This window comes from Delphinapterus leucas, chromosome 3 (genome assembly GCF_059928025.1).
Source record: "Delphinapterus leucas isolate spDelLeu-1000000601 "Yukka" chromosome 3, BTC_Dleu_Yukka2, whole genome shotgun sequence".
In the NCBI taxonomy this organism is placed as follows: Eukaryota; Metazoa; Chordata; class Mammalia; order Artiodactyla; family Monodontidae; genus Delphinapterus; species Delphinapterus leucas.
In genome coordinates, this window is record NC_143131.1 from 153,421,396 (window position 1) to 153,442,719 (window position 21,324).

The 21,324-nt window shown below is 38.8% G+C and overlaps 1 pseudogene; it reads left to right on the top strand.

Annotated features, from left to right (window-relative positions):
• Positions 1 to 224: 224 nt before the first annotated feature.
• On the top strand, positions 225 to 8,592 carry LOC149749794 (calmodulin pseudogene; annotated as a pseudogene).
• Positions 8,593 to 21,324: the final 12,732 nt, after the last annotated feature.

Below are 21,324 nucleotides of genomic sequence, written 5' to 3' on the forward strand. Positions count from 1 at the left end.
TAGTTACCTATCGCTTCACTAAATGTTGATATTCCAATGTCTGACTCCTTCTCTTCTCAGGTTACATATTCTCTTTATACTGTGTTGCTTTCAATAACCTCATCAGTATCACATCTACAAATCTAGACCCTATTTCCCATCTGCTCCATTCGTATGTATCCAGCAAGCAATGGGACCTCTTTGCCTAGTGGTCCCATAAGCACTTTAAATTTGTCATGTGCAAAAATGAACTTATTGCCTCTCACTACAAACATGCTTTTAATTATGTTTTCATTATTAGCACTAATGAAAACATACTATTCAAAACAATTCAAGCAATCGAGCACTTTTGTGTGATAAGGGATGTGTCAAACATTATAAATCAGGTAACCCTCTTTTGGGAGAACTGATAGTTTAGCCATTTATTCACGCCAAACCTGGCCATCATTCTGGAACTTTCCTCCTTCCTCATTGCACCCACCCAGAATCCCCCCAAAATTTCACCTCCCCCTCATCATCGTGGTCCTTGCTTCTTTCTCTGGAATCTCTCAAATCTGTTTCTTTGTCCTTGTCAAAAATCTTTCTACTTTCTTTCCAGACTTCCACACAGGGAGTATTGTTACAACAGATTCAGACTCTGTTCCTTAGGCATAGAGGTAACGGAGGGATGAATTCTGATTGGAGATTTACTCATCAACCATGTATTGAGTTTCTGTTAGGCATAAAATAAGTCTATTAAAGTAGCAGAACAGAATTAGTCCGAGTGGAGCAAGCGAGCTGAGTGCTTGAGTAGTCGAGTCCCGGAGACCGGTAGCGCTTGCAGCATGGCTGACCAGCTGACTGAAGAGCAGATTGCAGAATTCAAAGAAGCTTTCTCACTATTTGACAAGGATGGTGATGGAACTATAACAACAAAGGAGTTGGGAACTGTAATGAGGTCTGTTGGGCAGAATCCCACAGAAGCAGTTACAGGACATGATTAGTGAGGCGGATGCTGATGGTAACGGCACAATTGACTTCCCGGAATTTCTAACAATGATGGCAAGAAAAATGAAGGACACAGACAGTGAAGAAGAACTTAGAGAAGCATTCCTTGTGTTTGATGAGGATGGTAATGGCTATATTAGTGCAGCAGAGCTCCGCCATGTGATGACAAACCTTGGAGAGAAGTTAGCAGATGAAGAGGTTGATGAAATGTCAGGGAAGCAGATATTGACGGTGATGGCCAAGTAAACTAAGAAGAGTTTGTACAGATGACAGCAAAGTGAACACATTGTACAGAACGTGTTAAATTTCTTGTACAAAATCGTTTATTTGACTTTTCTTTGTTTGTAACTTATCTGTAAAAGGTTTCCCCCTATTGTCAAAAAATATGCGTGTATAGTAATTAGGACTTCATTCCTCCATGTTTTCTTCCCTTATCTTACTGTCATTGTCCTGAAACCTTATTTTAGAAAAATTGATCAAGTAACATGCTGCATGTGGCTTACTCTGGATATATCTAATAAGCCCTTCTGCACATCTAAACTTAGATGGAGTTGGTCAAATGAGGGAACATCTGGGTTATGCCTTTTTTTTTAAGTAGTTTTCTTTAGGAACTGTCAGCATGTTGTTGTTGAAGTGTGGAGTTGTAACTCTGCATGGACTGTGGACAGTCAACAATATGTACTTAAAAGTTGCACTATTGCAAAACGGGTGTTTTATCCAGGTACTCGTACACTATTTTTTTGTACTGCTGGTCCTGTACCGGAAACATTTTCTTTTATTGTTACTTGCTTTTTAAACTTTGTTTTAGCCACTTAAAGAAAATCTGCTTCTGGCACAATTTGCCTCAAATCCATTCCAAGTTGTATATTGCTTTATTATCTTCACGGTGCTATGTCCCTCTCTAAATCATCTAGTTTATTATCTGGTTTCCTACTTTATAGTCTTTCTCCACTCTCGTATGTAAGCTTGCTAAGGACAGGGGTGTGTTCTAACTTGTTCATTACTCCATCCTTATTGTGTAGATACAGTGGTAAACACACAGTAGGTGCTCAGGAAATATTTGTTGCATGTTAACAAGTAATCTTCCCTCCAGCCTTAAATGAGAGTTTTTGACTGGCGCAGTGATTCATATTCACCTCTGCGGATTTGTATAATACCATTATGAAATGTTGCTGGGTGTGTTATCTGCCTCATAGGGATATAAGGATGTTATAAGGATCAAATGAGATAATGTATATGAAAGTTACTTTGTTAGAGAAACAAAAACTTATAATAGTATTTATGATCACTCTCCTGATTTCACAGATGAGCAGATGAGAAACCTGGAGCCCCAGTGGGTACATAATCACCCAAGGGCATAGATATCAGCTCTTACATCTTCTGCCAACCATCACAAAGATGCTTTTACATATTTTTTCCCCTTTATGCTGAATGTCCCTCACTGAAAGGTCATAAGGATGACAAAGATGTTTCTGAAAATTAGAAAGGGAGGAGTAAAGCCACTTTTTGTTGAGAAAGAGCGTGCAGATCAGTAAAAACAGCCACAGGGAACATAGGAATGAAAAATTCAGGGTAGAATTTGGCCTACTGGCCCAGATGGGAATAAACTAGTTGCGATGTTTAATGTGAAGCTAAAGAAAAGTTAATAGGTTTGTGAACAAATGTTCCAAACTCTCAGCTCAGGGTATGATTTCCCAATTCAAGAAACTTTTCTACCCTGAGGGTAACAAGTTTTACTCAGCTTTTGTGCAAAGAAACTGCCACTATTTCATATTTTATTTTCTTTTTCTGTTTCCTTAATAAAAGTATTCAGTATTACTTGGTGGAGTTCTGCCCTATTGTTTGATATCATGACACTTTCTTCCAGGCAGTGTGGTGTCCTGTCATTGGGAGCCATTGGTGCTAACCAGAATGGTGTACAGTACCAGGGAGTATGCTAGTATATTGAGTTATATCTCATATTCTTATGTAATTCACAAACCAGCCCTTGAAAAGAACTCAATTTCGGACCCGTGTGATGTCATTTGTGGTATACTTAAGCCACACTTTATTTTTAATTTGATATATGCTCATTAAAAAACATTATCTTACTTGCTTTAGGGTCACACAACTAGTAAGTGAAGGAACCAGTCTTCCAAACTCCATTATTTGCATTTTTAAAAATTGTTTAGCATTTATATGAAGGCAAAAATTAACCTTCCAGCTCTGTTATCAATTTCTGTATCCCAGTGGATATACCAATGTCCTCTGAAGTTGCATAGCTCTGATTTGTCATGAGGTGGCAATGTGACAACACCTTGAATTGGATCTATGATGAATTCCCCCACCTTGGTGAATTTCTGAGGGAGCTGTCCAGAGCTGAGTTTGCTATGGAATGGCCACTGAGTGAGGAGGCATGAGAACAGACTTCTAGGGCTTGAATATTTGATTTTATGCACATCCAGTCTTAGCTTCTAGCTGAAGAATCCTAATGTGGAACCCTAGGAGAATTTGCTTTCTGGATTTCAAATACAAAAGTTCAAAGCGGTCAGGTTCTATTTAAAAAGCCCACATGCAAAAGTAAGTGAAGTACCTTGAAATTGCCAGTGAAGAGGTCATCCTGAAATCTACAGAGTAAAAAAATGAGTTTTAGAGGAGGAAAATATGTTTTCAAATAAGGGAATGTATATTATAGCTTTTCAAATTCCATTCATTCAGAGAAAGTGAATAAACAGGGATAAAAGACCTTGAACAAGACTCTTTTTCATGTCTATTTAAATAAGAACTTTATTCAATTTGTGGTACTATTAAATAGGAATACAATATTAAATAGCTTAAAACTTATAGTGGTATTTCTTATATCCAAATATGTGAAAAGAATTTTATATAATTTATTATGGCTCATTCTGAGGTGGCTCTGAAATTATGAATTGTGAACACTGTCTAATACTTTTCCCTAAAATATTAATAAATTTATACTTATATATTCTTAAAAATTCAAATATTATATTAAAATAATGTTCATATTATCATTTAAAGATCTAGAATGTAATTTCCCAGTCTTGATTTTAATTCGATTATATGAAAGCTGAAAATATAAGATTGTAACACTTTTTTTTAGATTGTGGTTATTTTTTAAAAAGTCATTCACCTGTTGAATCATTCAGTAGATATATAGTGGCACATTCCAAGCTGTGGTCACGTGGTTCCAGCCTCCATTAGACTTATAGTCTAGTGCAGGAAAGGTTAAGTAAACTGAAGCTTAAAATGCACGATAATAAGTGCTATGATGGGGTTGGTACAGCGTATTATAATCACACACTGCAGGATCCTCTTATTTGAATTTGGTGGGGGGGCTGGTCAGAGAGAGTTCCCAGAGAAAGTGATATGGAAGGTGATACCTGAAGTATTAGTAGAATTCAGCCAAGCAAAGAGATGGAGAAGAATCTTTCAGTCACAGTGAGCATAATATGTGAAAGTATGGAGACAAAAGAGGATGTGGTGTTCTTCGAAGAGAAGTTAAATTTAACTAAAAGTTAGAATTCTTAAAAGATAAAACAGGGACTGGGGATAATAAATAAGACTGAGGCAGTAAGCTGAGGTTGTACCATGGAAGCATGAACATCCTTCTAAGAGCATTGGGATTCTGTAGTAAGGTTTTAAATAAGGAAGCTGCCTGGTCAGGTTCACATTTTAGAAAAGTCATTTCAGTGTAAAGAAAAGATCACGGTTAGGTGAGAGCCTAAGTCTAGAGGCTGAGGGACTCTTTTGGAATCTGCTACAGTGGTTCCAGATGATACATGATGCTGGCCTCAACTAGAATAGCACTAAGTGTTGATGGAGAGAAGTAGCTGGAATCATCATTTTTTAGAAGATTAAATTGAGAGAGCTTCACAGCTGTTTGGAAGTAGAGGAGGGTGAGAATATGAGGTCAGGGAAGCTAATTAGATTTCTGGAATCTGCAGCAGTGGTGGCTGGTTCCACTTCCAAAGATAGAAAACACAGAAGTTTGCAAGTGAAGGTAGTGAGATCATTTGGGGGCATAGAAAGTTTTATGTTTCTGTAGGACTCTAAATGAAATGGCTAGCAGAAATTTGGGCCTGTGGATTTTGAAGCTCAGGAATGAGATGTGACCTAGAGATATAAAGTTTAGAACTTTTATCAGGTGGATGGTAATTGAGCATTTAGGAATGGATGATATTACCCAAGGAAGATGTTGAAGAGATTCTCAAACTTTGGGGTCAGATGAATTACCCAGGAGGTGTGATAAAATTCAGAATCCTGGGCACCAACTCCAGAGTCTTACTGAGTAGTTATAGGATGTAGCTCACAAATCTACACGCTTGACAAATAGAGCTCCATGATTTTGATGCAGATGATCCTCTGACCCCACTTTCAAGTAAAAGGAAAAGTGGATCTTGCATAGGAGCCTAAGTAGTATCAGCACATAAAAGATGGACAGAGGAGGAGGAACCCGGAAAGAAGGCTGGTGAAGAAGTAACCATAGGTGTGGAAGGAAAATTAAAAGTATAAAATATCACTAATTACATGGAAAGAGAATCAGTATAAGAGAAGGAATCATCGACAGGGCCAGAAGTGTTGAGACAGGAAGTAAAGATAAAGGCTGGAATACACCTACTACATGTAACAAAAAGGAGGTCATAACAAAGTTGGCAAGAATAGTTTCAGTAGAATAATGTGGGCTGAAGCCAGATTGCAGTGGGTTGAGGGTTGAATATGATATGAGGATGAAGAGACATGAAGCAGAGACAAAATCTTTTACAAGTAGTTAGAAGGGATGGAGGAGGTTGCTACAGCAGGATATGGGTAGGGGTGAATGTTTTAGGAAGGAAACAGCGTGAGTCAAAGTCTTATCTCACCCTTGGCCTGCTCTTATCTCTAATTTTTTTGGAGCTTTTCGTCTTATCAACTTATGAATGGATATATTATACAATTCAGCAATAAAAAGAATGTGTTATGTGTTAAGTTTATGTCGAAATTTCTAAGAAACTACCAAATACTTTTCCAAAGAGCTGTTCTGTTTTACATTTGGATATTGGGGAGCAAATTAAGGTGCTGCTTTGTGTTTTGTGCATTATGGTTATGCCAAACAATACTGAAATATGCCTGAATATTAGCCTGACCCCTAGTGGTGGTCCACATCCATGGGGCTAAACGTGGAACTGAGTTTTTTCTACGCTTTCCATCACATGAGCTGCCACTCCACCTCCATCATTTCTTGCAAACACATAACAGTAGAGAGATGGTGTAAATATGCCCAAACAAATTTAGATGGTGTACTGCAGGGTCCAGTGGGGCAGAAGGAGGGAAGTCCTTACACCCTGCTACCTGCTTGAGATCAATACCTGCTGTCCTAGCTTCAGCATCACCACCATCCGGGGGACTTTGAGAAAAATACTGAACTTCATTTAAGCTCAATTTCCTCATATTTACAACGACGATTATAGTAATACCTACCTTAGAGTGATTAAGTGAGGTTAAATGAGATTGTGTATGTAAAGCGCCTAACACAGTTCAGCCCAGAGTTGACATTCACGAAAGAGCAGGTGTTCATATTTCATAATGATAAAAACAATCAATAATGTAGTCAAATCCTACAATGAAATTTTATTCATGATATTTTTTTTTCTGGTTCTCATTTGCTTGCATTCCATGTTAATGTTCTCTATTTCAATTGGAACCTCTTTAAATTTAGGACTGGGTTTTATTTGATAAAGATAAAAGCCACAACCATACCAACAATAACATCCTCTATTATTTTAGAGTAACTATATATCAAGACATTGCTAAAATATTTCTTATGTAAAATTTAATGCTGAAACAGTTTTATGAGGTAGGCAAAGATCTCAGATGGTCTATGTTAAAGATTTTCATCTGTACCTTTTTCACCCAGACCCCACATCTTGACTCCTTGATGTGCTGGCCCTGCCAGTGGCAATGATAATATCAGTTACAGATGGTTGGTACAAGAAATACAAAGATTATGTACAAAGTATTGATATTGATACTGATATTGATAAAGCTAGCTTTCTTCTCTTTGAGCTTTTCCATTCTAGAAAGCTAGCTCTCACCGAGAAAAAAAGCTACCTCTTATTTAACCCTTGAGAAACAAAAACAGAATGAACAAAAATCTATTTGCTTCTTTTATTACCCCAACGATACTAGGGCTGACTGTTGTTATTTTTAATTATTATGTTTCCAGGTATTTTTCCCCCGCACTCAACCGACTGATTAATAACCACATAATTTCTCTTTAACAATGACTTCTTCAGCTTATGTCAGAACAAATAATGAACATCCAGAACTATAAAGGACAAACCAGAGCATTAATCCTTATGTCCCTTATTCATTGGCCAACAAACTTACTAGGCCTCTTACTGAACTCATTTGCGCCCCTACGCAACTTTCAATAACCTTAGGCACAGTGGTCCCTTTATGAGAAGGCACTGTGATCACTGGCTTCTGCCATAAAGCAAAAGCATCTGTAGGCCGCTTTCTATCACCCGGGGCACCAATCCCTCTTATCCCTATGCTAGTAATTATTGAAACTATTAGCTTATTTATCCAACCAATAGCCCTAGCCCTATGACTAACAGACAGTATCACAGACGGTCACCTGTTAATTCACCTAATCAGAGGAGCATCCCTTTCCCTATTAAGCATGAATCCTCCCACAGCCCTCATTATATTTATTAGTCTTGTTCTTCTCACTTTTCTCGAATATGCAGTAGCCCTTATTCAAGCTTACGTGCTCACCCTGTGAGTGAGCCTCTACCTACACAATGACACCTAATGACTCACCAAACCCATGCGTATCATGTAGTAAATCCTCGTCCCTGACCTCTTACAGGAGCCCTCTTAGCCCTTCTCTTAGCATCCCATCTAGTCATATGATTCCATTTTAACTCAACTTTTTTATTATCCTCGGGCTGATTAACTAGTATGTTAACAATATGTCAATGATGGTGAGACATCACCAGGGAAAGCACTTTTCAAGGCCATCACACACCAGTTTCATTCAAAAAGGATGTTGATATGGCATAATTCTGTTTATTATTTCAGAGGTTCTCTTTTTTATAGGCTTCTTCTGAGGTTTTCATCACTCAAGTCTTGCCCTTACACTTGAACTAGGTGGTTGCTAACCACCAACAGGCATTCACCCCCTAAATCCATTAGAAGTACCACTTTTCAACACCTGTCTTACTGGCCTCTGGAGTACCTATTACCCAAGCTCATGACAGCTTGATAGAAGGAAATTGTAAGCATATTCCTCAAGCTCTTTTGATTACAATCTCCCTAGTTTACTTTACACTACTGCAAGCCTCAGAATATTATGAAACAGCTTTTACAATCTCAGATGGAGTACACAGGTCAACAGTCTTCATAACCAAAGGTTTCCATGGCCTACACGTGATCATTGGCTCTACTTTTCCTCATTGTCTGCTGCCTGTGCCAACTACAGTTTCAAATCATTTCAGATTTGAAGCCACTGCCTGATACACTTTGTAGACATAGTATGGCTGTTTCTATACATCCCCATTTATTGATGAGGGTCTATTCTGTTTTTTCTTTTATTGGGGTAGAGTTGTTTTACAATGTTGTGTTAGTTTCTACTGTACAGTGAAATGGAGTTGAGGGTGTGTTCTTTTAGTATCAATTAGTTGTCTTCCAGTCAATTAGTACAATCTGAAAAGAATAATAAACCTTATAGCATTAACCACAAACATAGTACTAGCTTCACTACTTGTACTTAGCGAATTCTGACTTTCCCGACTAAAGACAGATACAGAAGAATCAAGTCCTTACAAATGCGGATTTGACCCCATAGGATTTTCCATAAAGATTTTCCTGGTAGCCGTTACATTTCTCCCCTTGATCGAGAGAAATTGCCCCCCTTCGGCCCCTGCCCTGAGCAGTCCAAACTAGCAACCTAAAAACAATACTCATCATAGCACTAATCCTGATCTCACTACTAGCAGTAAGTATAGCCTGTGAGTGAACTCAAAAGGGATCAGAATGACACAAATATGATAATTAGTTTAAATGAAAACAAATGATTTTGTCTCGTTAAACTATGATTAAACTCATAATTACTGAGTATCTTTTGCCTATATAAATATTATTCCAGCATTCACAGTTTCCCTTATAGGGCTATTAATTTATTGATCTCACTTAATATCTTCTCTGCTATGTCAGGAAGAAATAATATTATCATTATTCATTATAGCAACCCTAATAATTCTAAATGTCCATTTCACTCTAGCTAGCATAATACTTGTCATCTGACTAATATTCATAACCTGAAAAGCTGCGCTAGGTTACCCCTGCTAGGAATATTATCAAACACCTATGGCACTGATTGCATCGAAATACAAACCTTCTCCAGTGTTAAAATTACTGTTCTAACTATTATATTCATGCCACTAACACGTTTATCGAAAAGCAATATAATTTGAATTCACACCACAACCTACAGCATACTAATTAGTTTTGTTAGTCTTTACCTTTCTAACAGCAGCCTTAACTTTAATCTTCTCTGACCCTCTGTCAGCACCTTTACCAACTCGAACGGCATGACTCTTACCACTAACACTCAGAGCTAGGCAATTCCAGCTACCTAAAGAATCACTGGCTTGGGAAAAAAGCAAACAAACTGTCTATTACTATATTAATCATAGTACATATATTCTTAATCTTAACATTCAAGGCCATGGAAATGATTCCATTCTACAGCTGATTTGAAGCAACACAAGTCCCAACATTAGTTATTATTACTTGATGAGGAAACCAAACAGAACGGCTTAATGCAGGACTCTACTTTTTTATTTTACTCACTAGTGGCATCCCTTCCACTTCTAGTTGCACTAATGTCTATCCAAAATACTACAGGCTCGGTAAACTTTTTAACAATGCAGTACTGAGCCCAAACAATATCTAACTTTTGATCCCATATTTTCACACGATTAGTGTGTAAAGTGGCTTTTATAGTAAAAATACCCCTTTATGGGTTACACCTATGATGTCAAAAATGCACGTAGAAGCCCTTATCGCCTGATCTATGATTCTTGCAGCCCTACAACGCAAACATGGTGGCTACGAATCACAATAATCCTGAAACCCCTAGCAAAGTATGTAGGGTACCCATTCCTTATATTGTCCTTCTAAGGAGTAATTATAATGAGCTCAATCTGCTTGCACAAAACAGACTTAAACTAGCTCATCACATGCGCCTCCATTAAGCACGTGTCACTTGTCATAGTAGCTCTTCTTACCCAAACACCTTCAAGTTCCATAGGAACTAGGGCCCTAATAATCACCCACAGCCTCACATCGTCTATATTATTTTGCCTGGCAAATTCAAATTATCAGCGTGTTCATAGCTGAAACATAATTTTAGTCCGTGGTCTACAAACATTTCTTCCACTAATGGCAACATGATGACTACTAGTAAATCTTACAGACCTAGCCCTGCCCCCAACAATCAACTTAATCAGAGAACTATTTGTAGTAATATCTTTCTTCTAGTCCAATATCACTATTATCCTCACAGGGGCTAAGACAGTATTACCGCCCTATACACTCTCTCTGTATTAATCATAACACAACGAGGTAAATATATGTATCATACCAACAATATCAAACCACCATTTACATGAGAAAACACCCTCATAACTCTTGACCTATTACCCCTTCTGCTCCTATAACTCAACCCAAAATTATTTGGGGACCTAGGTACTGTAGTAGAGTTTAACAAAAACATTAGGCTGTGAAGTAAAAGAAGCTTAAATCTCCTTTTTACTGAAAAGCTTAGCCTTTTCTCGGGTGAGCCTCCTCACTCTGGAAAGCTAGCTCTTACCCAAAGCCAGCTACCGCTTATTTACCCCTGAGAAACAAAAACAGAATGAGCGAAAATCTGTTTGCCTCTTTCATTTCCGCAAAGATAATAGGGCGCCTGTTGTTATTTTATTTTATTTTTTAAAATTAATTAATTTAGCTATTTATCTTTGGCTGCGTTGGGTCTGAGTTGCTGCACGCAGGCTTTCTCTAGTTGTGGCGAGCCAGGGTTACTCTTCGTTGCGGTGCGTGGGCTTCTCATTGCAGTGGCTTCTCTTGTTGTGGAGCACGGGCTTCAGGCTTGTGGGCTTCAGTAGTTGTGGCTCGCGGGCTCTAGAGCGCAGGCTCAGTAGTTGTGGTGTACGGGCTTAGTTGCTCTGCGACATGTGGGATCTTCCCGGACCAGAGCTCGAACCCCTGTCCCCTGCATTGGCAGGTGGATTCTTAACCACTGCACCACCAGGGAAGTCTTGTTATTGTTTTAATTATTCTGTTTCTGAGCATTTTATTCACATCCAACCAACTCAGCTACCTCCTCAATGAGGAGAAATGTGGGCATCTGTGACCTCCTCAGACTCAGTATCTCACGAGCGTTTGTTACTCTGGAGAAGAGAAGACACAACACCAGGAATGGCCAGTACCTGATGATTATTCCAATCAGCCATTTGGCAATTTAAGATAGTTGCATTCTTTTTCCCACCCCACCCTGAGCACATTTATTTCCTTTTTTTTTCACTGTAATAGCTGAGTTTCACCCTAAAATAGTCAAAGGATTCTATTCACATTTTGTCCTTGTAGATTAATGATAGTGTTAAGACACACAGTTCCTTCATGGAAAGTAAGAAAGCGTCTTCTTGGCCACATGTGATTAGCACCATCCAGACTTCTGCCTCACATGCCTGGTGAGGCGTGCATTCTCTTCAGTATCCAGTTGTTTTTCAAGAGAGATGTGTAAATTAAAGTAGTGACAACGATGTTAACATATGTGTTAGGCAACAAAATAGATGGCGCTGATGCAGATGGTGTTACAAGTTGTATTTTCAACTTGGGTCTGCATTTGGAAAATATTTCTACTATTTCCTTCCTTCAATGTCATCAATTTTAATGGCTTCTATTCCATCTAATTTTTAAGCTGTAAATATATTCTAGTATTTGAAAAGGAAATCAAAACGATCCTTTGTAACAGAGGCTGAACCTAGTTTGTTTTCTCAGCAAAATTAGTCTTCAGTTTATATGTATCTAAATGCTGGATTATGAGTTCCCAAATCCGTAATTTACCCTAGAATTCTTCAGTTAATAAAAACCGATGTGAGAATAAGTTTGTCTCATATGATTATTAAAAAACCTCTGAGCAAGCATTTAAATATTAGGAGATTTCATATAAAAAATCTTCCTTTGGGCTTCTCTGACAAATCAATGGTTTCGAAATGCTTTCAGAGACCTGAGTAGGGCCTGGACAAGTCATACGCACTAACACTCTCCTATCAGCCTGAGAGCCCCTGGACAGTTTTGACTTTTGCTTAATATCAGTGGATATTTAGTCTACTGAAATATTTTAATCCATCTTTCCCTGTAGAAATTTGAACCTAAATTTAAAGGGGCTTTTCTAATGCAGTTCAAGCCAACAGGTATAATTCATTTTAAAGGTAATTTTTAGGACTAGCTTCAAAGTGTCTAGGCAAACATTTATTTAATTTCCTATGTTTCTGTAGAAATGATAATACCTAACAAATATTACTTACTCTTTGTCACATGCTGTGGTTTACATATCTCATATTTTAATTCTTACAACAAGCCGTAAGGTAGGTGCTAAATGCTATTATTAGTTTAACAAGGACAACCTGAACCTTCAAGAGGTATGTACATTGCCCAAGGTCGCAAAGCTTGCAAGAGGTTGAGCTGGGAAAATCTTTTCTCTAAAATTCATGTTCTTAACCACTCACTGTCTTACTCTGACATATATGTTCTAAACTAGTTTCAAATGTATCTTTAAAAAATAATTTAAATATGGATACTTTAAAACACATAAATATATAAATAGGGATATTTATATAAAGAAACATTTATCCTCGTTCTGAAGTAAAGGCTCCAGATACTCTCTGCTCCCTATGCCCCCTTTTAGGTCACAAAGGGACCTCTTTTTATGCATTGTCCACCAAAGGGGTCAGGGTTTGAATTCTCCCCTAGTCTTTTCCTTTTTTCCCTGTTGTAAATGAATTACGTATATGCCCTGAAGTAATTAGCAAAGACGCTGTTGTTCAGGTGAATTTTAAAATAATTAATCTGACCTAATACCTGTCAAGAATAATTAGGAGAAAATATGTCCTCCCTGAGCAGCTCTTTCAAGCTAAGATGCTAAAGCACGATGTCTCCTGTGTGTGCACTGCATGTGCACTGCGTGTGCACTGTGCTAAAAGTGAGAGGGCTAAAAGTGAGAGTAAATCTTAATGGTTTTAGAGGAAATGCTAAAATGATACCTCTTCAATTGCCACCTGGGCATCAGCTCTTCAGTTTCTATATCTGAATAAAAACAAGAAGCTGAACTAACGACAGGGATTCTGACATGAGTGATATCAGTGACTCCTTAAGACATTGTGGTTTGCAATTAAAACTTAAAAACTAATCCCTCCTCTTCCAAAAGGCTTTTGAATGAAGTCGCATGCCCCATTTCACAGCCTGTTAATTTTCTTATCATAAGAGCTATTCAACTGTCTTCTAACCCTCTCTCCCATCCCCTACCTGTCCTTTTTTAAATGTTTAGCATCCTTAGTAATCTAATTAACTGGTGAAATTTCTCATGTAATAACCAAGTCCTAAGCAGTATGTTTCGAGAAAGATATTTTAGGAAAAATCAATAAGCAAGCTTTACCCACAGATGCAGTTTGTCAAGAAGGGGAGATAATCTCTGGCTGCAATGACGGCAGGTTTGAATATGATGACATTTGCTGTCCATGATTGTCTGGAGCCCTAAGCACTGCTCTGTCATTGTATAGCAACCTCTCTGCATGCCCTCTAACCTTGCCTTCTAATATATTAAGGGGCTTGTGGAAGAGGAGAACACTGGAGAACTTATATCTCACATCGCCACGCAGTTCAGAGTTAATAATTTCCTTATTAAACCTATGAACCCTTCACGTTTTGTAGTCCTGCCTGCCCAACCCCCTTCTAAGTTAGTTTCTAGGCAAACCTATAAACATGGAATTACATTAAGCTCCTTATTTCAAGGCTGCAGTTCAGGATTTTGCTGCATATTTGTTGGCTCATTTATGGAGACTGCAGCATAATATTCATTAATTCTGTTTAATCTCCAGTACTTCAGTGATTTGATTCTCAACCACATTACCTATGCCAGTTTGTCCATGTTTAAACCACCCCAGTGCTGTGATGCTGTTCTATATGTTGATTACCCAAAGGTTCTGTGAGCTCTAGTCTGGAATCACAGAGGCAGATTATCCACCATTTCCAGTTCTTGGTGATCACTCAGCGCTTGAAGGTAACCTATTAGAAAATTTAAAATGTCAGCATCTGTCTTGAATGGCCAACATATCTGTAGCTGACTTTTAATAAGAAAGAATGTGCAGTTTAGGAATAGTCTGAAAAGGTAATAAGCATTTGCAAAAAGAAGGACATTGTTTGCTTTGACAAATTAAGGTTTTGATGTGAAAAAGAGCTTCTTGGAAATATCCCTTTATTGATATGAATCAAGGAATTGAGGTTTTAATTTCAAACTTACCCAGCACTATGTGAGAATGAATATTAATCTTCCAGCAGAACTGTTCTCTGTTTTGAATGTTGAATGTTTTGAGACATTCTCTAAAACACTCTTGCAAGTACTCTCTCGCTCTCTCTTTCTCTTTCTCTTTGTGTGTGTGTATGTGTGTGTGTGTACATCTACGTCTTCACAACCAAACAAAAACATAAATTAAATGTTTACTCTCTAGTTTCATAACATAAAGTAATCACTGATATTGGTCACACTGAAGGGTGGCTTGGAAAGGAGAGAAGTGAAGTCCTTTCAAATGCCGATTCAATATCTTTCCTTCACCTGCTTTCTGGTGGGGAAGGGTGTATAAGGCTGGGTGAAAAAAGTCAATTGAGTAGTTTTTGCAGGCTCAACCAAACTGTAATAGTTAATAATAGTTTTACTGGCAGGGTCTGGAACGGTGGTGCTCCTGTGTGTCGCTGGTGATGGAGGCTCTGCCAGGATTTCTCATTGTGCCCCCATCACTAGTGACACAGGAGCACCACTGTTTCAGACCCTGCCAGTAAAGCTACTATCCGTCACTGAGAATTTGCGTGCATCTGTTCTTTTTTTTTTTTTTTTTTTGCGTGCATCTGTTCTAACAGCTAGTATTACTTTTCACTTCTAAAAGTACCGTGAGCCCTGTGATAGGATAACTTGAATCAGTAGAACCACAGAACACTCTTCACTGCCCGCTGTGTGCCACATAGTACTGCAGATTCCAAGGATTCTACAGTCATTAAAACAAGAAAGGGCCCTACCTCCATTCAGTTGTTAAAGTAGCAGGGAAAACAGACAAAAACTATTGCAATGAGTCTATTAGTTATGCACATGTAAAGAAAGGCAAAATAGAAATTCAATGGCTATGGAACACACAGTAAGATCTAAATTACTCTAGCAATGATGAATTATATTTTTTTATTTATTAATGCTTATTTCCAAATGTTAGTTTGTACAAACATAAATCTGGATTTCATGTTACACCGAGGGAACTGTGTACAGAGTAGGCTAGTAGACTCAGTAGGTTAAACTGTTTCTTTCTTTTATATATATATAAATATATATATGTATATTTATGTATTTATGTATGTATGTGTGGCTGCGTTGGGTCTTCCTTGCTACGCGCAGGCTTTCTCTAGTTGCAGCGAGCAGGGGCTACTCTTCATTGCGGTGTGCGTGCTTCTCATTGCGGTGGCTTCTCTTGTTGTGCAGCACGGGCTCTAGGTGCACGGGCTTCAGTAGTTGTGGCTCACGGGCTCTAGGGCGCAGGCTCGGTAGTTGTGGTGCATGGGCTTAGTTGCTCCGCGGCATGTGGGATCTTCCTGGACCAGGGATGGAACCCATGTCCCCTGCATTAGCAGGCAGATTCTTAACTGCTATGCCACCAGGGAAGTCCCTAAACTGTTTCTTAAAATAGGTGTGTGTTTTTTTTTTTCCTTTGAGCTATCAGGGTATTTAGAAAACATTTCACCTAATCCTTCTCCAGGTAAGGAGAAATGTCTTATCCAAACTAATAATACCATCTTTTTAAATGAATGGAATATTTAGTGTATACTAGGAACTATGTTATTCTCTACTTTTAACCAATTTTTATTGTGAAATTTAGTATCCTTAAGGATGAGTCTATAATAAAAGATATGTAGGTCACTGATTTATCAAAAAAAAAAGAAAAAAGAAAAAAGAAAAAAGACACGTATGTAATGCCACTCAGGTCAAGAAATGGATAATTGCTTGCTTCCCAGATTTGCTGAGCAGCCCAGCCTACTTCTGACTCCATTCCTTCCCCCCTCCCTACTGCCCTTCTTCTGAGGGTCATGATTATAATTTAGCTTTTCTTTATAGTTTTACACATTCACATGCATTCAAAAATGATGTATTTTAGGGCTTCCCTGGTGGCGCAGTGGTTGGGGGTCCGTCTGCTGATGCGGGGGGCGCAGGTTCGTGCCCCGGTCCGGCGGGATCCCGCGTGCCGCAGAGCAGCTGGGCCCGTGAGCCATGGCCGCTGAGCCTGCGCGTCCAGAGCCTGTGCTCCGTGGCGGGAGAGGCCGCGGCGGTGAGAGGCCCGCGTACCGCAAAAACAAACAAAAATGATGTTTTAAAATGTACTTTTAACTTCAGATAAACTGATTTGTAGTAGTGTATATGCCTTTATGTCTATCTTCTTTCACACAACTCAACATTTGTGATAGTAATTCATGTTCTTTTTTGTAGCATTACCTTGGTCATTTTCATTCTATTGTATGAATGTATCACAATTTATTCTACTGTAAGTATTCTAAAATTAATCCATTTTAGAATAAATGGCATTTGTTCGTCTGACTGATATGAATAGCATAACTCTAAATAGTCTTGTGCTTGTTTCTTGGAACACATGTGCATATATTTCTATCTCCTAATTCTCAAAATTTGGTGTTATGCTATATCCCACACTCATGTTTCTGTAGAATTCAAAGATATATTCTTATGAAAGAAAGTTGGAAAGGAAGGACAGGCTGAGGTAACACAACAGAACCAGATGTACTGAATTGGTTGCCTGATTGCAGTCTCACAGATTTTTGGTTCAGTATCTAATGGGTTAAGCTGAGTTCCTTCACGTGTCACTGAAACAAATGAATAGAAGAAGTAAATGATCAGTGTCATCTTTATCGTTACTAATTCTTTGTTTAACCTTTGGTAATATGGGTGAGATGCAATGCCTTCCTGCTCTTATGCTTGGTTCAACCATTTTTATTGCATTATTTCTGTTCTTTTGTCTGGCTAAGTTTTTCCCATCACAGAGTATGCTGTTCCCTTTGCCCGAAATATGTTCTTATTGTAAAACATTGGTCGCATGACTAACTCCTTTTGTTATTGAGGTAAAGCTGACGTACAGTGTTAGTTGCAAGTGTATGACCTAATAGTTCAGTATTTGTATACACCACTAAGTGATCACTATAATAAGTCTAGTTACCCTCTGTCACCTTACACAGTTACAAACAATTTTTTTTTCTTGTGATAAGAACTTCTAAGATTTACTATCTTAGATTCTTTCAAATATGGAACTCCTCCCTTCCTTCTCAGGATCATTTCATCTGAACTCGGAAATCTCCTTTGATAGTCCTACCGCCCCCAGTCACTCTCTATTACATTTACCCCTTATAATTGCTGTTAGTTAATTCATCTCTTCAATGGTTATCTTGTTTATAGTTTATTCTTTTTTCTGGTCCCTCCTTTCCCTGCCTTCCAGAAATATAAGCACCAGGAATCTCATTTCTTTTGTAGAACAAGTTAGCTACAGTATGTGGAACAATACCAGTTCATAATAGGTGCTCAATAAATGTCTAATGAATAAATGGAAGAAAGGAAGGTAGAGGTTTGGAAGGAGGCCAAGCAGTAAAGAGACTATTTGCATGTTTCAAAAATGCTGTAATTCTTCATGACAGGTGTAAAAGAGGAGATTTGTGGATTCAGATCTTATAAGGAGACTAAGCAATCAAAGATACCAAACCATTGAAGGTTAGAAAGAAGCAGGGAGCTCAGTGTTTCCACACAGTGAGGCAGACTGAAAGTAATAAGGGAAACCAAAAGCCCAGGACGGTGTGTGACTGTCATTCCAATGTTCTATATACCTCTTTGCCAAGCTATACATACATGAATTCCTAACAGTCTGACTAATGTTCATCTCAAAGAAAGAATCTGAGTCAAAGTGACCTCAGGGTTACTAGCCATGGAAACAGAGGAGGGAGAGTGTGGTCATTAGACGCTGTTGTCAAAGAACAAAGGAGGGACAAAAAATAGAAGTTTGGTGCTCTCCCACATTGATTTGGAGGAAATTGGCCAACATCCAATGTGAGCAAGGCAGTTGGGTAACCCTGGGAGAATGAGTCGTCTTGGCAGGCTCGCAGAAGTGCCTGCTTGTGTCGATCATCACTGTAATGACAGATACCAAGGGTCAATATTTACAAGGGTCCACTAGGATGAGTAGTAAGATGAGTCTAGGAGTGGTCCCCAGGAAATCACAGAGCAGTGAGGCTCATAGAAGAGATATAAATTCCAGGAGTTGACCAAACTGTTAGCTATAAAGGAAATGTATATTTAACACATGAAGAAAAGAGAGCCAAGTACTACTGTAGGCAGATCCAATAGGAATGTAATATAATACTTGTGGTTACAGACAGGGAAAATGTTTAAATATCTGTAGTGTCAAACTGCCATATATTAACCCTTTAGTCAAACACGGTTTCTACCCATTTAGGCTATTTTCCTTCCCTGCCAAAGATGGCAACTTTCATTTTACCATGTTAGTGAGTAAGGGAAATGACTCATTTTACAGACAACTTGGCAAGACTATAAGTAAGAAAAGGAGGGCATGAACTGTGTCCTGTAGGTAACAAAATGCTTTTCTAAAGTCATTGCTGGGGAAATAGTAAAACATTACAACCCAGGAAGTCCAGGTAAATTATATGAGAGAGTAGTCAGTAGATGTCACAGGGGAAAAATACAAGCATTTCTGAGAGGAAAAGTAAAAGGCTTTGATGTGATGTCTCTGACACCTAAGTGGAGCAGAGAATCTGAGGCAGAGATCCATGCCTCTCATTTGTGAGAGCTCAAATAGGGAGGGTTGTGCTGAGTAATTTTGCTTGGCAATGAACTTAATACCTCCCTCCTCTTCCCCTCCCCCCACAAAAAGCAAAATTAAACTAGGTAGCAGAGGTAGATCATCTCCCTCCTAAAGCCGACTCAGCATTCCACAGCATTTATACATCAAATTCCAAGAACTAGGCTATAAAATGTGGAGTTCATTTTGCCACCTTGCAAAAGGAGCTTCAGCTTCTCATTTCTCTTACCTTGTGATGAGGAGGCCTTGAATGGGTCGTTCCTGAGGACCAAAGAGACCCAAAGAGTGATAATGGCATCCCAACCTTGATCTCTGTCTCCCCTAAGAACTGCCAAGCCCTGTGGGCCTTGAGGAATTTTCTGTTTCTCCCCCAATCTCTAGGAACAAAGGTGTGACTGACTCTTTCAACTGAGTGACTCTCAAGGATCTGTAGAGAATGAACTCTTTCATTAAAGTAGCACAGGAAATCCCAATGCTAAGAGGAGAAGCCAGTCTCAGTACAACCCTATGAAACATCTTATTTTCTAGTCTAGGGGTAAGGCAATGAAAATTCTCAGTTCCTGCCTCACTTAGAGGTAGTACAGGTCAGAACTTCCCTGGTGGTGCAGTGGTTAAGAATCCGCCTACCCATGCAGGGGACATGGATTCGATCCCTGGTCCGGGAAGATCCCACGTGTCGCAGAGCAACTAAGCCCGTGCACCACAACTATGGAGCCTGTGCTCTAGAGCCCGTGAGCCACAACTACTGAGCCCACGTGCCACAACTGCTGAAGCCCACATACCTACAGCCCATGCTTCTCAACAAGAGAAGCCACTGCAATGAGGAGCCCATGCACTGCAAGGCAGAGTAACTCCCACTCGCCCCAACTAGGGAAAGCCCGCCCGCAGCAACGAAGACCCAACACAGCCAAAAATAAATAAAATAAATTTCAAAAAATGTTAAGAGTGAAGGGTTTTTTTTTTTTTTTTTAAAAAAAAGGTAGTAGAGGTCAGAGAATAATTGAATTTCAGAGCTGAAACGGATATTTCTGACTACCTACTGTAATCACCTCACCTTCCTGTTAAGGATATTACCAGGAAGGAGAAGTGACTTATACAGTTCATCCCATCATGGGTTTATGTAATGTCTATTTACATAGCACCAAACATATTTTACCAGGCACTTCGTTATTGGTTATACAGATAAATATGACTAAGACTTGATTCTTGCCCTCAGGAACTTGCTATCAATTGGGCAGTTAAGATGAGTAAACCGAGAAAGGCATTGCCGTAGTACAAAAGAGGACAGTGTACACAGTGGTTAAGAGTACAGGCTGTGGGTTGAAGCTATCTGAGTTCAAACACAATACCACTGCTCACACGTTGGGTGGCCTTGGGCAACTGAGTTCACTTTACTATGCTTCAATTTCCTTTTCCATGAAACGTTGATAACATTAGCATTTATCTTATAGGGTTACTTGCTGATTAAGTGAGAAAATGTATACTCAATGCTTAGTAAAATATTTAGTAGTAGTAATCGATCAATAAATGTATTATTATCAGTAGTAGGTGCAATAGAGTAGGAACATCATCACTATCATTAGATTCCAGGTGTGGTAGTTTAAAAAGAAAGCTTCCCAGCAGTGGGATTAATAGTCCATGATTATATTAAGGTTTAGGAAGAGTGTTCTGGCAAAAGGGGTTAAATTATTTTCTGGTTTCCTGGACTTTGACTTTGTGGAGCCTTCTGAATGTCAAGGTTTTGGCTAGAGCTGTAACTGAATTGCAAACATAACTCTCATGCTCGTGATGATCCTGGATTTATATGCCATGTGTTCCAGAAAATGGCAGTGAAGTTTATGAGGAAGAAACAGCTCTTTCTCTTTCATACAAAGGTGAAGTTTCAGTTGGAAGTGTGGCTTCCTAGGGTGTTTGTTCTTACCCCACTGACCCAAACAGAGTGAACTATATGACAACAGGGTGTATATCACAGTATGTCATAGAGATGTAAGTTGGTAACATTTTGTATCTTCCACTGTAGGCTGTAAGTATTCTGAGGTCTGGGATGTAGCAGTTATCTATTGCTGAGTAACAAACCACTCCAAAACTTAGTGACTGTTTTTAGTGACTGAAACAACAGTAGTTATGGAATTTGCATTTCGGGCAGGGCTCTGTGGGGATGACTTGTTCTGCTCCATGCTTGACT